The 13743-nt window shown below is 43.1% G+C and overlaps 1 protein-coding gene across 2 annotated transcripts in view; it reads left to right on the forward strand.

Annotated features, from left to right (window-relative positions):
• Window positions 1-13743, forward strand: part of igsf11 (immunoglobulin superfamily member 11) — a 106637-nt gene that overhangs the window by 56322 nt on the left and 36572 nt on the right. The window lies entirely within an intron of this gene.

Here is a 13743-nt window from a genome sequence, read left to right on the forward strand (position 1 = left end):
GGATATGTTTTGAAAATGTTCAATACTATTGTACATTTACTGATGTTAAATGCTATTGCAGACAGTCGCACAGAAATCATGTTGGTTTGATTTTTTCCCCCCTGATGCCGATTCCAATACCTGTGTATTGGCTGACATCGAGTACAGATCTAATCAGAACATCTTTCAGTGCAACATATTTAAACAGTCGTATGCCACTAGCCCTGTGAAAGGCTAGGAAGTGATGATCGCTATCATTGTTTTATGGTCTGGCTCAGGTTGAAGAGTGAAACATGCACATCCAAACTTGGCAAACACTTGGCGCTGGACAGAAATGACGAAAAATTAGAACACGAGAATTTGTACAAACCAGTTGATGCTCCTCTAAGCCTCTAACCGACAATGTTACCTCCCGGGTAAAATAAATATGTTTATGAGATCATCAACTTGTGTGTGGACATTCTCATCTTCTGCCTCTTTGAAAAATAAATACACACAGAGAATTAATGCCACACACAACAATTAATCCCTTTAAATCACTCAAAACTGATTGTCAGTCTACTTGTGGAACTTTCTAGTGTGAAAATGAACTTCTTCACTGCTCTAAAAACGGTGTTTGCCTGTGGCAGTACAGCAGAACTTGTGTTTTGGAGCAGCAAAGAAGAAGTAATTTATAGGAACAGAAAACTTTAAAGACATATTATTGGCTTGGTAGATTTACACACCCGCTAATGCGCAATACGGCATTTTCGGCAGTTTCTGAGGTTTTTCCGATGCCGATGTTGGAACATCTCTTGTTCGGAGAGAGCTTTAACTGATTTTAAGCAATTTTAGTCCATGTTTCAGAAGTGACATAACATCACTCTCACACACACACACACACACACACACACACAAACTCATGTCACATGTAAACCCTGGGGGGAATCACTGCTCACACCATAACAGAAGCTTCTTTGTTTAGAGCTGGTCCGGAAAATGATGTGACACAAAAGTGTTGCACATACTGAGGAATATTGAAGATGAACACGGGTCATAAATAAGTACTTCTTGACATTTAAACTAAAGGTTCCCACTCCGCACCAGCTTTATTAGTATTTTAGCTCGTACTTTGCGTGTCGCTGCTTGTCAATGGTGTGTAATTCATTCTTCATTTTCCAATGGCACCTTATTGGCAGTCTTATCACCCATCAGCACCTCACTGACTTAATGATTTCTTGCAAGACACCCTAAGATGGCAGTACTATTTTCTCTCGACAGCAGCTGTGGCATGTGAACGGCGAGGGGAAATTGTGCCTGTAGTTATTTTGAGAGTTTTACGCACCGGGCCGAGCCATATAAACTAACTTATCTGTGTACTCTGCGTACGTGTGAGTGTGAGAAAGAAAGAGAGAAGGTGAGAGAGGCTTCTTTGACCCCAGTGAAAGTGAGTAGGGGATCAGGTTGCCGGTGCCATTAAGTGTGGTGGCTATTCCAAGAAACAGTGTACGGTTTCATCTTTGTCATGTTGAAATGCCGAGCTCAGGCCGGATCCGTCTGTCTGTCAGTCTTTGGTCCGTGCTAATTTGGAACCGTCTTCCAGACGCCTTTTTATGTTGCCGGATTCACATGTCGAGAAGTCTCCGTCTGCATCTCAATCCCAAGGTGGGCTGGGACACTCAGAGCGGGTGTTTGTTGTGAGATTGAGTGATACACAGATACCGGCCGCCAGCACCCTACCAGGAAATTGCACTTGTGTCAGCCATTATGTGTCAAGGTGATCCCCGCTCCTAATTTTGGTGCGTATTATGATCACGGCAGCCATATGTTATATCTAGCTTCCCTGGTGGTCCAGCTGTAATTAGTCAGTATAAAGCCATGTCCATTATCTGATATCTCTAAAGATTGTTACTGATACTTATTGATACTGCACCACAGGGCCTGGGAATGCATCTCTTATCATTCAATGCTGATCTCTCCCTTGAATAACATTTCCAGTGGCATACCGTTACTTTGGGACATCCTGCGTGCTTCACTGATTACATGGTAACGGCAATTTCGTCTCATAAGACATAGTGTAGATGGTAAAACAAAATCAAGCACCATATACAGATCTCCCATTTCAGTAAATTTGTTTTCTAAATGTCCTTTAATGGGCAAAACAACAACACCAGAGGACACATTCTTCATGCGCTCGCCTAACGAGCTGCAGGAACTAATGGGCCAAAATAATTAGTCTTCACCAGCGATCACTGCGCTTGTTAATCAGCTTAGAGTGAACCTTGAATGCATAAATAGCTCTCTTACTAGTCCTAAAAAATCCACACAACATTACATACAAGTATGTCATTACTTGCCGGATTACACTGAATATATATACCAATCTTGAGTCATTACTCTTCACGCTGCAATTCAAAATCTATTTCCACTGCGATCGTTTTGAGCTCAGGCCAAAGCATGAGTGCACTTGAATACAATTAATCAAAGGGGAATGTAATAACTCAGCAGTAATCAAGCTTCGGGCGGTTTAACGAGCCGTCAGGGTGACTGACAAGTGACGAGAGCTTAGACCTACAGTGTATAAACGTCTTACAAGTGACGGGGCCCCCGTGCACATATGTGAACATCTCGACTCGTACCATGGGTCTCAACAGTGAGAGGATAATAGCCTTGGTAATGCGTTCTCATTGTTTTGCTTGCTCTACGTGTTCATTGTGATTTATGACCGAATTTGACTTGCTCATTACTGCTCCGTTCTAACCGACTTCACGCGCACAAGCTGCTCCCTGGCTGCAATAGGTGCGAGTAAACCTATTTGCATGATTTGCTGGTGCCTCTTAACTGCTTTCCTCACTGCATCTAGATGCGTAGATCCGGTGTGGTCTCCCCACGTATGTGTGTGTGTGTGTGTGTGTATAAAGTAATTGTGTATAATCGGTGTGTCATCGTGTGTATGTGTCTGTGAATATGTTGTGCGTCTGTGTTTGGGAGCTCTACTGCCGTGTGTTTTAAATAGAGTTAGCTGATGTTATGCATGTCACGTCACAGCCAATCAAGCCCCTGCTTACTGGAGCCCCTTTAAGTGTGATTTTTCACAGGCGCCAGTGTGAAATCTCAAGGATTGGATGGAAATTACACCGTCTCTATATTCAGACACTGAATCAGCCGCCGAAGTCACTCACACTGAAACCAGCTTCTCTACGTTAACGCCCACCCAGAGACTTAATATTAATTCTGGCAACTCTGGGTCAGACCTGCAAACTGTGTCTAATCACAGCTACATTCAGATGAAAGACAGTTGAAACTAGAATGTGCACTCAGAGAACACGAGGCCCGACAGTCATCCAAACTCAATCAAGCTGCACCAAATCACACACTCTCACTCCTGGGCCACATTGGCTGCGTGTGCGTCACAGAACATCTTGCTTTTTTATTTCGGCGCCCATCAGGTCAGAGCGCCCACACTGCCTGCGTGAGACGCCTGGCTCCTCTAGAGCCAGTCGCTGTGATACCTGTCACTTCCTGCACTTGTTTAAAAGTAATTATTGCGTTGAGTGTTGACTGAATCCATTCATGCGTTTTAACAGGGTTTTTATTGTTATTATTGTTGGATGATGCTCGGCTTCATACTGTAGAGTTCTGGCATTTAGTTGAGTACATACTCGTCGTCATACCGTCGTCGCGTAGCAGCTCTGCAGCTCTGCAGCAGGCTCGCTCCCTGTGTGAACAAGAGTCGCATGGGAGACGCAGCAGATCAGTGACCCAGCTGTCACCTGCTGCACACACACAGCCGCTGTGGCCAAAACATTTGATATCATTCCCCTACATATGACAGATTTTTAAAATCATTGTCTATATTATTTCTCAAAAATTGTATGGGTTCTTCCCTGACACTTACTCCACTAGGTTTCCGGGGGAATCTGTCCAGTCCAATTCTTCGAGCAAAAAATCTAACAAACACACACAACACAGACAAATCATAACCTCCTTGGTGAAAGTAAACATACGTCGGGTCTTCTATCATTTCATGGGGTTGATGATCAAATATTGAGACATTGGGACAAAAAGTGGATTGGGAATTGAAAGGCCTAGAATATACAAGTATACACATCCCATTTTAAATGAGTGCAGACAGCATCCAAATGAAATTAACAAAATAACTAAGAATAAGAACCCCTGGTCTGTGTGTTCCTACATGTTCCTATGTTGATCATATAATGGCTTGGACACCGTAGCCCTGCCTTACCCCCTTACAGTATGTAAGTGCTCCTCTCTGGACAGACCTCTCATGTCTCCATACTTGGCCTTGAATCTGACCCGCTGTTATCATAGCCAGGTGTTTATGATTCTTCCTAGGAGCTATCGTGGGGTGTGTTAGAAGCCGTGTATGATTTAAGCCTCCGCTGGGCTGAAAACGATCCTCGGATAGGCTTATGGCAGAAATGCAGCCTCTCTGGGATTCAAGTGTGAAAGTGAGTGTGTGATGGGGGAGATAGCTGCAAAGTGGAACTGACTGTCAGTTTGTATTTTTAGATGGCAAGTTTGTTAACAATCTCCCCGCCACGTCTTTCCCTCCCTCCCTCTTATCAGGTTTTGCCGTCTAATGTCTGGTGGGACATTAAACAAATAGATGAATGGACTTGACACTGTTTGTTTTACAGGCTTTTACTTTTGTGCCGAGTGATAGGCCCTGCCTCACGTGCTTTGTCTTTTTATAACAAGGTGAAAATGTACCTGTCATATCTTCCTGCTTCTTTTCAATGGTGGCAAAATGTAGCAGAAAACAGCTTTGTTGTATCACATTGTATTTTAAATAATGGAAGCTGTTCATTTTTCATTTTTTTGGAGAGTTGTTTGTCTTGTGAAATATCTGACGTGAAATATCACCCAGCAGAAATGTGTGTGTGTGTGTGTGTTTGTGTGTCAGTGTGCGCACAAGTTTGCTTGTCCACAGTTTCTTAGTGCTTGTATGAGTGTGTGTCTTTGTGTGTGTATCTCTGAGTTTACGAGCCGTAACCTTGTCAAATAGGGCTGCATCATGTGCTGATCATCCCCCCTGTCTGTCCCCAGGACAAATGCGTCTCTCTCTGCAGCACTTTGTGAGGCCTCTCTGTCTTCTTCGCCATTAATTGGGTTAGAGGATTTGTCTTTGGAAGTCTCTTAACTTTATAAGAGACTGTTTTAACTCGCCTCCCACAGAAGCTACAGCCGATATCATGTAGGATCACACGCTTACATTTGCTGTGATGAGCAGGTTACAAAGTCCAGTCAGTCACGATGAGTTTCACTCTCACATTCAAATGGCGATCCTTCTTGTTGTTGCCGTCTTGGCTTCAAATCCACAGATTTTCTTGCACATTTGTTGTTTTTTGTTACACAACAGCCAACTGCTTCCCCAGACACGCAGGTTGGCATCAGAGCAGACCTACTGTAGTTGTCTATTTTGCTTTGATTTTTATTACAAAATTTAAAGGTGAGGAATCTAAGCATATGAAGAACAACATTAGTCAATTGTGTGTTTGGACTTTAACGCACTTTATAAGTAGAGGTCCATGACTAAAGTGCCCTTAATGCAACCTGGAAAAAAGGGCCTGTTATTTTCATTCACATAGACCATATTGCTTTCAGACACCCCTTAGTACTGCAGAGATACAGTAATATACAGTGCTATATACCCCATGCTCCCCAACCCCCAATACTGCTTTTTATCTTTAATGCAGCTTAAATGAAAAAAGAAATACCCTGCCCCAAGCAGATTTTCAAAGAATTGGTTGATACTAATTGATATTCTAAACTTGCCTGTCCGCCCCTGAGGCAACCCCGTCTCTATTAAACACAACAGGATAACCAAAAAAACCTTCCTGTCTTGTTAATCTAAGCGAGAAGAGAGAGGATTTCCTAGAGGACGAGCTCCAGAGGACGGAACATCTAAGTTTTTCTTTATTTCTTTTCTTTGTTCTACTTTCTATCACAGGCACAAGATTAGGTGATGGTGTACTCTTCACTACTACTGTTGTTGGATGACTGCTCCCTGCTGTTGTAACCCTGTAACTGTATTATGGACCATATTAGACACGGCATGCATGATTTTCTATCCCTTTATGCCAAACATTGTTTTCCATTATCTTTATCATGTGGAACACATTATAGTACAAGCCGATATATTGGTGCAACAGCAGAGAGGCACATCTGTCACATCTGTATGATATGGACTGCTCCCTGAGCCACTACTCCTGCTATAAACATATTAAAGTGACAATTTCTGCTTCCATTGTGCAGGCGGATTACCTGAGTGTATGATTCACCGGCTTTGCCAGAAGGAGCCAGCCTCAGAACCTAAACATAAAATACGCTGGGAGGGAGATGAAAATTACTTTGTCTTTTTGGCATTGTGGTCCCTCCCTTTCCCCCCCCTCATCCTCTGCAGCACCTCTGTCCCTACCATCATCTCCTTGGCCAGGCCGAGAGCCAACACTTTCTAGGACTATCCCCAAGACAAGACGTGGGTATGAGATTCATCCAAGGTCACCCATTCATTTCCCAGCCTGTGACAGTTCTGTGGTACAGATATGGGTCATAGCTCTCAGTGTTCTCCCCCTTTTTTTTCTCTCTCTGACCCTCCGATAAAGGGCTTTAGGAGAAGGAGAAGGTGGGGGGGGGGGCTGAAGTTATTGTACATATATAGTCACCGTTTCGTCTGAGACGTCTCAGTGGAATTCCAGTTTAAATTTAAACTCTGCAGCTCCCAAGCAACATTGAGTGCTGTGAAGAATCCGCAACGATCCCTCATTGATTCCACAGCACCATATGGAGGCCCATTAAATTGATCGCGGTGGCAGCCAAGAGAACAGCGGCATGTTCCGCGCAAGTAGATTTCTCTCTGACACCCCCACGCAAGTCTGTATGTTACAGGTGAAGGAGGCCTGTGGTACCTTGACTGATTGGTTCCCTCATTATTTGTTAATCGTTTAGCACGCAGACAGCTCAGTAATCATGACCTCATTAGCCGTAGCCCCCACAAGGGACTAATGTGAATCGAAATGAGACAACAGTGAGGCAGAGTTGCACGTTGGTACCATTTGCATCACTTGCTGGTACAAAAAAAAACACAATACATGTGCTTCAACTGTACTCGTATTATACTGAAGGTTCCCAGACTCTACCCTCCCTCAGTGGAGAGTTGTGAATGGTGATCATACTGGCCCTCAAAACACATGCTGTCCTGGTTTTATTCATTGGTAACACTATAATGAACATACAATATAACAGCCAGGGCAGTGTGTGTCCCTACCAGCCCGTGTCTTCCCCTCACAATGAATCCTGCACTTTGTTCAATGCGAGTACATTATCTTACACCAGCATAACTCACACAGCAACCCCCCACGACCATTCTTCCTCATTCCCTTATAATCTAATGTCATCATCTTCAAAATGAGTCTATGCAAATATTGTCATCGAGGGCCCCATATGACATTTTCTCTCCCCGCATGTATTCAAATGTTAGCGATCAAATTAGCTTATAGAGTCCTGAGCAATATGTGTCTGGAAAAATGTGCGAATTGAACATATATTAAAATATGGATGTGATAAGATAGATATGCATTGCCTCTTCACCCCTCATGAGAAATATCAAGCTGAGACATCACTCTCTGCTGGGGAAGCGGGGTGTGAAGCGATCCATTTGAGGAATCGAACGTTCTTCAAATATCGTTAAAGATGAACCCATGAATCATTCATAATGTGAGCCTCTGTGAGCATGATGGGTGCCTCATCTCTCTCCCTCGTTCCTCTGTCACTAATTCACTCTTTTTTCCTCCCTGACTCCTTTTCTCTCTTTCTCCATCTCTCTCTCTCACACATGCACACACACACACACACACACACACACACACACACACACACACACACACACACACACACACACACACACACGGTAGTGGAAGGTCATCATCTTTCTCCTCCTCTTTCGGTTTTGTTTTCAATTTATTTTCGAGCTTATTCATTAGTAATAAAGCTTGGAATTTATTCACCTTTTCTAGGGATGGACTCTGCTTGGCATTTAAAGTTTGGAGTGGAACCTTCCTTTTTCTGTTTCTGATTTTTCACATTGTCCACGATGCTGATGAAAGGAGTACCGCTGGACTCACATGCACGCGTTGCCTTAACGCTCGGGCGGGGGGTATTCCCGATGCCTGGTTTTTGGTGCAATTGTCATCACGACAACAAATCACAGTCTCATGCTCGGGAAACACATAATAACGTGCCGTGCTAGCTAGCAATGCAATATTAATAAGTACTCTGGAACTAAAGTACACAATCAGGTGAACACACACTGGGTTAGCCTGCTGCCTCTTGCTCTGCTTTCGCATTAGTGTTACGTGATTGGCTTGTGCCTGCACTTGCACCTGCAGATTTGATTGACTGGTGTTTAACTTCTGCCATATGCACAGGAAATGTAACGCCACGTAACCATAAAAGAAGCATAAAAGTACACAGCAGAGGCATAAGAAACGTTTTTAAAAGCAGGTTTTATGGTGATACCTAATACAGTCGGGCATCCCTGTAAATGAGCCTTGTAACAGCAGTTACGTTTCTCACAATATTGTCACACACGTAGGAGGATCACATGGCTACTGCAAAAGAAGTGAAGTGATTCCCCTTTGAAATGTTAAGGTTTTATTATCTGATGTTTTATCTTTATTGATTCTGTTTGTTGCCAGAACTCAGGCGCCACTTGAAAAAGAGATAAGAGAAAAACACGAGAATACTCAAGAATACTCAGTGAAATAGAACCTGATAGTCATATCTGGAAATCCTCTGGAGGTCTTGGGAGTGAAAGCGAAGAGAGCTTTAACTCTGGAGGGATTGCCATGTTCCAGTCGGCACAGGCTGAGGAGAAGCAATGCTGCAAATGCGGATAAATGTTTGATTTAGGTCCACATCTGACACAGAGTCACTCTCTCTTCAAGAGTCAGAGGAGCTAACGGTGGCCTTTTTATTCTCTCTATTTCCTTAAAAGGTTGTGATGTAGTGGGAACAAATGTGCGCACTGTGCAATGAGGCGGAGCTTTCTCTGCAACAGATGAAAACATATATTCTAAGGATTTGTCCCATGTTTCCTGTATCATCCCCCGATCTTCAACGAGGCCGCGTGCACTGTGCCGAATCAGTGTTGCATGATTCAGTATATGGATAGACTTAATCCCTCTTATCCATGTGTTCTGAGGCTACAGCATGAAACTATATATTGTCCTCACAATCTGTTTCCCCCCCGAATGTTCTGAGTGTCGAACGCAGAGCACAGTGCAAAATGACATTGACTTACACTGAAATAAACGAGATTACGCATGCAATATTTACTGCTTCTCTCAAAGCTTATGCTGACGCACAAGCATATAGCACAGCTCCTATTCTCTTAAGGTATTTAACTTAAGTATGAAGCACATGCGTGGTAATGCTTGATTCTTTATGCGTGAGTGAAGTTATCTTTAACAAACAAATATATTTCTCATGCATAATCTAACACACAAACATTAACAAGCCTCTTGCTTCAGGCCCCACCTTAAGTTTCTCTCCATCTTCAGACCTATTAACGTGACTGATACAATCATGTCAAAAGGTCACAAAAAGTTCAGCGTTCGAAGGACATTGCGATGATGTTTCCCACGTTCATGTACCGTGACACGACAACACAAGCTAATATGTTGTTGCTGTTATGTTGGAACATGTGTTTGTTTGTTGTGTTTATTTGTGTGTGTGTTTCGTCCATCACCAGGAGGCAGGAGGTTTATTAGAGCAGCTGGAGTCTGAACACTCTCTGATGTAGCCCTAAACTTTAAATTACAGACTTTGCACTCGCTCAGTGTGTGTGTGTGTGTGTGTGTGTGTGTGTGTGTGTGTGTGTGTGTGTGTGTGTGTGTGTGTGTGTGTGTGTGTGTGTGTGTGTGTGTGTGTGTGTGTGTGTGTGTGTGTGTCATAGGCCTGGAAAAGAGGGTTGAGTATACAAAAATGCGTTAGAGGAGCTGGAAGAATTTGTGCATGAATGGGTGACTTGTACTCTAAGTGGTCAAAGTGCTATATAAATACATATACAATGGAAAAAGCTCATAGTTATTAGGATATAGTGATCAACCGTTTATGGATCAAACAGCTTGGGACGGAATCCTCCCGATAAAGATGCTGTTTAAATAATTTGGTTGTAATGATCAGGTCTTTTCATACATGGTTGGATCATAAAAAAGTCATTTATTACAGTTTTTAGTGGCTCTGTCAGTAATTTACTGCTCCTCTCTGTGTCTCTATCATTCGTGCCCCACACTGCCAACCAAATTGAGCCAAGCCGAGTGCGCCCCACCATCTGCTCTGGCTCTCCATACATTGACTTAGTTTACAAATTCTGTTGTTTTTACCCAGTCTGAGTTAACAGATGTGTCTGATCACACACGTTGTGAGGAGAGAGGCTCACATTAGAGAGGAAGAGAGCAAGTGGGACAAGAAAAGTATGGATTATTATGTGATGATCAGTTTTGATATTGTAACGGTTTCCACTGTACAAACTAATCAGACATGAGAAAAGTCCTCTAACCTTTTTATGTTATCCAAACACTAACGTAGGTTTCCCATAAACTCTTGGAAGGGCAGGGTGAAGCAGTATTCACTTGGCTGCCACTAAATCCTACATATCCACCCTAACCTTAAAGGTTAGGATTCTAATCTATAAGGTTTGGGTTCTAACCTTTAGGGGTAAAGGTCCAGGTTACAGTTAGTGTGCAGGAATTTAATGCAAATCTCTGTAATGTCCTCAAAAGTGACCTGTGAAAGTGCCTGTGTGTGTGTGTGTGTGTGTGTGTGTGTGTGTGTGTGTGTGTGTGTGTGTGTGTGTGTGTGTGTGTGTGTGTGTGTGTGTGTGTGTGTGTTTTGGTGAGGGGCTTGTGGATTAAGCAAATATGTGCACAGACCTCCATATGTGTGTCATAACACCATAATCTATATCTGTGTGTGAGAAACCTTAGCCTGTGCATGTGTGTGTGTATGTGTGTGTGTGTGTGTGTGTGTGTGCGCGTATGTTTTCTCCCACATGGTCCAGGTGGCGCAAGGAGGCATTCCTTCCGGCTTCCTCTTTGAACACACATACAGACAAGCTCACTCCGGAGGATGACTGCACGTTTCTACGGATGATTAGATTACATAAGAAAACATTGCAGAGACCTAGAGTTGGTAAACCCAGATTATTGAGGATTATCATCCCGTTGGCTCCGCCTCTGTTCTTGTGTGTGTGTGTGTGTGTCACTGTATGAGGAGAATGGAGGACAGGGAGATGAAACAGGAGGAGGAGGTTGGGGGAAAGGGCCGATGTGTGTATATATGTGTGTGGTGGGGGAGGTAGTGGGGGTGGTGGGGGCCGGTTGAATGATGCTGCAAACACCAGAGCCAGATGGGACAGAACCCCTAAGCAGCTTAGAGTCACAGTAATCACGCAGGCTAAGTTGCCATCAATGGTGTATGTGCATGTTTGTGTGTGTTTTTTGTGTAGATGCGCGTTTGTGCTCGTGTGTGTGGCGCCTCATACCTTAAACTGGTGGCGTGCAGACGTATGCTCGTGCATGAGAATGCAAGACAGAGAGCGAATAAGAGATTGAGCAAAAATGTTCCCATGCCATCAAGATATTAGAGGACAGAGTGAGAGGGAGAAGCTGCGAGAGGAGAGAGTGTTAGTTGTGTGGGAAGAACAGGTCAAAAAGGTGCCATAATTTCCTCCCCCCAGTTCCAATATGATATGACAGAAGACAATGGAGTGGGAAATGACACTGTGTATGTCACGTTACACAGATATCTGCCTCAGGGGGCTCGGCGATCAATAGCCCTCTGTCTATAGCAATCAGCTCATAGTTCTGTATCAAATCGATCACCCTTTGTCAACAAAGCAAAATAATACCCACAGATTTTCACGCATGTGGAAAGAACAAACGTTCCGATTTGGTAAGAACCTTTAAAATATGCATAAGCACATAAAGAGCACTCATGTCTTTTCAAAGCGTTTCTGTTGTGTTCCTCCCTGCACAGTGGTTTTCAAAACCGCAGGAAAAAAAAAGCAAACTGTAAAACCCAGGAGACGAGCCTGCACGAATGTATTTACCTACATGAATATTCAATAATTGGGCTGCAGCACTTCACAAAGGGAAGTAATCACTGATTTATTTATCAGTGTTTTTGACATGCTATGCAATTATGCCACTGCAGGCAAGCTGCTGGGCTGCTCTCTGTCCTGCTCTAAAGCTGTTGTGCATGTGTGTGGTTGAGTTTATAGTTATGTTATTGATTTAAATGGATCAATAGTGATGATTGCTCTGGTGCAGGCATAACAACTATGATCAATGAGTGATGGATACATGATATGCAACTGTATTACTGGCATTGTTTCATTTTGAACACGAAAGGAATCAGTCGTCATTAGTTCGCGAGCTCCCTTTTGTTCCAATTACTTCATTCAAATGCTAAAACCAACCGCTGCACTCACTCTCTATCTCTCACCACACCGTGCTTTGCCGTCACTCTATCTCTCCACTCTTCTGATTCTCTCTCTTTCCCTCCGCTCTCTCCAGAGAAGAGGGTGATGACAGCCAGTTTCCACCCTCTGCTCATTGAACATTCAGCTTTGCTTTTGATGGCATTAATTTGAATGTAAATGATGCTGTGATGGAAAAAAAGCTTTCACTGGGCCCAGCGCAAGATTTCTCACACAGCGAAATACCCCATGACGTCTGAGCCGGTCTGCAGAGAAAGGCAACGATAAACAACTGGCAAAGATTATCCTGAAGCCATTAACAGCTGCAGAACATAATGAAATTACACCTTCACTCAGTGGATTCGGTCAATGGTTTGATCAATACACGTCTTAATTATTCATTTGTGAATTTAGCTCACTTCCAAGGGGGTCGTTTGTGTCATGACTTATTGCCCTTTAAGGAGGGGGGTGGATCAAACATCTGAAATGTCAGTTTTTTGTGAGAGATGTTCGGATGAGACGCTGACATTTTTTTTAAAACACAAATTTGTCAAGTAGGCCAGAAGACATGCGGTGAGATTGAAAGAGCATACTGTCACTGTGTGTGGGCATACTTTAAGTTTTACTAATAGGACTATAGGCACTGTAGAATATGGCTTAATAGAAAAATAAACTTCTTAAAAGTGAAGGTTTTATTTTTGAGAAAAAAGCTCCATGTGGATCTGGTCACTGGAGGTAAACGCTCTCTTTGGAGGCTAGGTCTCTAGATCCATTCAATTAAAACAACTTTATTAATCCCACTGAGGCACTTTATTTAGAACAGCTTGAACAAAACAAAAAAAACAACAGAAAAAAACATACCCAGGTACAAGATACAACGGAGCTGCAGGGCTAAGAACATATGAAGATACATATAGAATAAATCTCATAAATTACACAAGGAAATTATGTAAGAAATGAGAGTTAAGGGTGAGGGATAAAAAATATATTAGAATACATATAGAATAAATAACAAAGACAAGATAAGATCCTTCCCTCCCTCTCTCCTCCTCTCCTCTCCTCTCCTCTCCTCTCTCTCCTCTCCTCTCCTCTCCTCTCCTCTCCCTCCTCTCTCTCCTCCCGTGACTGTGTCACCTCACTTCATTCTCCTCTGCCTAATTCAGCTCTTTTTATGCTCATGTTTCACTTCTCACCCATTCAAATGTCAGCTGTTTTCCATAATGTCCTCTGTCTTTCCCTGCCTTTGTCTAGAGAACCCATTTATTACCAAAATTCTATAT

Source organism: Hippoglossus stenolepis, chromosome 4 (genome assembly GCF_022539355.2).
Source record: "Hippoglossus stenolepis isolate QCI-W04-F060 chromosome 4, HSTE1.2, whole genome shotgun sequence".
Classification (NCBI taxonomy): Eukaryota; Metazoa; Chordata; class Actinopteri; order Pleuronectiformes; family Pleuronectidae; genus Hippoglossus; species Hippoglossus stenolepis.